The following is a 3,463-nucleotide window of genomic DNA, read 5'->3' as shown; positions in this document are numbered from 1 at the left end:
GTCTGCTCTCCTGAATACTGTAGCTGTCTAGGGGTGGGGTCGGTCTCCTGCTCTCATGCCCTAGAGTCAACTCTCCTACAATGCCCAGGCAAAAGGTGGAGCCAGTCTGCACAGCCCTCAGGCACAAACATGTCCCCAGGTAGTAGCCCAGACCAGGGACATCTGCTTGTCCTTTGGTGGCAACAGATTCCTGTTGCTGCAAGGCCATGTATCCAGATGTGGCCCCAAGCGTCAACGCAGAACCCCACCATGATCCCATGTTGCATCACTGGCTTCTCACACCAGACTGTTTCTCACTACCCTTGTGTCTCCAGTTCTACCTCTCTTCACTGCATCCACATCCTTCTGTTTCTCTTCCATTTCTCTACCTCATAGTGATGTGGGGGTCTCTGAGTGTCTGGAGTAGTCTCAGGAGTGCTATGTCCCACCCATGCATTATGGCACTGGGCAAGGTCATTTCAGGCCTGCATGGCACTGGACTGGTGGTCATCTCAGGCTCACTATTTTCAGGGAATGTTAAGCTATTAATCATTCAGATGTTCACAAGTCAGAACACTGAGCACAGACATAACCTCTCTCCTCTCTGTCGACTACTAACGTACATGACACCTGAAATACCTCTAGGGGACCTACTCTTGAAGACAAATAGAATTTCAGTATTCTTGATGCCTCTTCTAACAGCGTGCCTACTAAGTTCAGGATTGTATAACAGATCATTTAGTTCTTAAACTCAATGTTACTTCGATTCTGCTTGAATTGATTTTAAGTCTTCTCACTTGCATGATTGTGTTACCAACATGCTATATGTGAGTGTTCTCATTCCTGGTAACAGTCAATGTTTGCTTCTTTTGCCTTTTGAATTTAGTTCAATGTTTAATTGTATGATATTTATTAATCTATTAAGTGTGTGTGTACTGTGGTGCACCCATGGAGGGTCAGGGGACAATTTACAGGAATCAGTTCTCTTCTCCACGTGGATGCTGGGGATCAAACTCAGGTCACCAGATTGGCCACACATACCTTAAGCAAGTGAGCAGTCCCTCTGGCCCTTTGGTCAGTTTTGTATCGTAAAGTACTCATGATCTAGTCTGCATCAGAAGATACATGGAAGGCACATCTCTCCCACAGCAGAACTGTTCATTGCCCTCTCCCATCCCCTTGGGTAAATATTTTTGTTTTGCCGGGCAGTGGTGGCGCACACCTTTTTTCCCAGCACTTGGGAGGCAGAGGCAGGGGGATTTCTGAGTTCAAGGCCAGACTGGTCTACAGAGTGAGTTCCAGGAGCAGCCTGAGCTACACAGAGAAACCCTATCTCGAAAAAAAAAAAAGGAAAAAAATTTTTTGTTTCTAGTTTATCTTTTACTTTTCACAGAAAATGAGGAAATGTGTGCATAGTTTTATTTCTCTCTTCCTCCACAAAGGTAACATGTTATCTATGTTATCTGTCTCATCTTGACTTTTGTTTTTAATCACAAGCATCTTTTGGAAGTCAGTTTGTAGTCATGGAGGCCTTTATACTGTTTTCATGACTGTATGATATGATGTGTTAGAGGGAGATACCCTAGCTTTATGGGCTCCTATGAGAGGACATTGAGTTGTTTCCATTTCTTTTCATTTTATTTTATTTTTATTAGTAATTATATTGTCGTAGTGAATGGTTTTTATTGTACAGTGTTTCATTTTTGTAGAAGTAGATCTTAGTGTTTTGTGTCCATGGGTGTATTCAATGCTAGGGCTGCATAATAGAAATACCCCAGACTGTATGGTTTCAGTAACAGAAATATATTTTTCCAGAGTTTTGGAAAAGACCCAGGGGCCAAAAGCAAAGTGCCATGGAGAGTAGCCTATCTTCATAGTTTCCATATAGCTCTTTCTCCCTGTGTCTTCTCCTGGCCTATGTAAATGATCTGTGTCTTAATCTTCTCTTAAAGGCATTAGAGTCAACATACCTAACATTATTTCACCTTAAGAAAATCTTTTAAGGTTCCGCATCCAATCAGTTACATTTCACTTTACTGAGCACAGGGCTTTGGCATATGAATCTGAGGTTGCTACAATTCAGTCTACAAGAAAGCTCGGCACCAGGCACTGGCCAACTCCACCTCACAGGGTTTTTATGAAGTTTTGTGCTGCCACCAGTAACCACACACTTATTTTTTTAATGTTCTTAAACTACAGTTCTTTCAGAAGTATTGCTTATCAGCAACCACACTGAGAGTTTTCCTCTTGTGCTGAAGGGTATAATTTTATTCCTCCAATTCCAGGACTCCTTGAGGAGAAACTCATGCTCCATTTCCACAGATTCCATTTACTCGGTGTGTTTTTCTGTTCCACCAACTGCTTATACAAAACCAAACAGAAACAGTTCTGAAGCCATCCAGCACACACACTGTCGGGACTCAAATGCTTTCCCTCTATCTGACTGGTCATTTACAGATTCCTTGCCCAGCGCATCTCCTCTGCTAAAGACTTGATTCTGGAGTGTGGCACAGGTGAGTTTTCTGAACTAATGGGAAAATTTATGTGGGTAAACACATGGGTGGGTCCTGAGGGAGCCAGGTCTCCAAGGCTGTGAGAGGAGAGAAGGACTGAACATGCTTCTTTCTAGAACTTGGAATGAAAGGCACAGGTATGTTTAGGGTGCAGGAAGTAAAAACTAAATATAATTCTTCCTAACCTCTGTCCCTGATAGTGCAGCCTCATTCTAAGGATTGGGTACCTAGGGAGAGAGCAGCACTAGCCATTATGACAGCTACTTCTGGGCTTCTAGATTTGGCTAACATACAGTATGATGTGTAGTTCTCAGGGCGAGCAGCCTACAGCACCCATCACCTTCTGTGCTCTGTGCAGTGTTAGTTCTCTAGTGACTCCCTCTCATAGCCTTTTTGTGATAAATAATCTAATATTCTAATATTCTAGGTTTTTATTTTTCAAGTGAAAATTTACTCTAAAAAGTTTTTTATAGAAATGTTTTGAATTTCTAATTTTTAATTATGAAAAAATCTTTCTATCTTTTAGTTTACATGGGACAGCTATTGATATAATTTGATCTTAACTGTTCACCATGGGCTCATTTATTGAAATCCAGGTCCCCAGAATGTGAGCTTACACTTTTGATATAGGTATGAAGGTGTGATACCTTCAAGAGATGTTATCTAGCAGAAGGAAGTTAGTCGTAGGCTATCAGGAAAGATACTGGAATCCTGGACCCACCCACTTCTTTCTGCATCCCAGCTGCTGATTTCTTCTTCATCCTTTTGGTAAAAATTTTAAAGTAAGGCCTATCAATGTAGGCCACACTGGATTCAAGATCCCACTGCCTGTATTTCCCTTCTGAATCAATGGGATTTGAGGTACATGCCATGATATTCAGATTTTCCTCTTCTTAAATTGATTCTCTCAGGTAAGTTGTCATAGAAGCAAAAAACTAACTAAAATAGAAATCTATGATTTAAAAAACAAA

At 41.4% G+C, this 3,463-nt stretch overlaps 1 pseudogene; it reads right to left on the bottom strand.

The window, feature by feature from the left end:
• Positions 1–512: 512 nt before the first annotated feature.
• On the bottom strand, positions 513–628 carry LOC114608937 (annotated as a pseudogene).
• Positions 629–3,463: the final 2,835 nt, after the last annotated feature.

Source organism: Grammomys surdaster, unplaced genomic scaffold, assembly GCF_004785775.1.
Source record: "Grammomys surdaster isolate TR1022 unplaced genomic scaffold, NIH_TR_1.0 125941, whole genome shotgun sequence".
NCBI classification, from domain to species: Eukaryota; Metazoa; Chordata; class Mammalia; order Rodentia; family Muridae; genus Grammomys; species Grammomys surdaster.
The sequence above is the reverse complement of the archived record's forward strand: the minus strand, read 5'-3'. Positions and strand labels throughout refer to the sequence as shown.